This window comes from Panthera uncia, chromosome B1, assembly GCF_023721935.1.
Source record: "Panthera uncia isolate 11264 chromosome B1, Puncia_PCG_1.0, whole genome shotgun sequence".
Classification (NCBI taxonomy): domain Eukaryota; kingdom Metazoa; phylum Chordata; class Mammalia; order Carnivora; family Felidae; genus Panthera; species Panthera uncia.
Genome location: NC_064811.1, coordinates 7,191,302 through 7,191,686, shown reverse-complemented (window position 1 = coordinate 7,191,686; position 385 = coordinate 7,191,302).

Genomic DNA, 385 nt, shown 5'->3' with positions numbered 1-385 from the left:
TTAATAGATCACGGTACTCTTTCCTACAGAGCCTGCCCAGGCTCGAAATGCTTTGTAGAGTACTACTCCGGGCAACCATCACCGATCAATATGAAATGGAAGATGAACCTGTGTTCATCAAAAGATTCCAGGAGAACAATAAGTAAGCAAACATCCTGGGAGAAGATATTTGAAAGGCACCATACCAAATGTTCGGCATCCAGATTGCATAGCGTGCTTACAAAGAAAGAAAGAAAAGGCACATTTGCTACCTTCACTCTAGGAAGGAAGATTTCTGGTTGGGGTGGTGGGTGAAGTGGGGGAGACTTGAGTTCCCTAAGCTTAGCATTTATGAAAAGAAAGAAAGAAAGAAAGAAAGAAAGAAAGAAAGAAAGAAAGAAAGAAA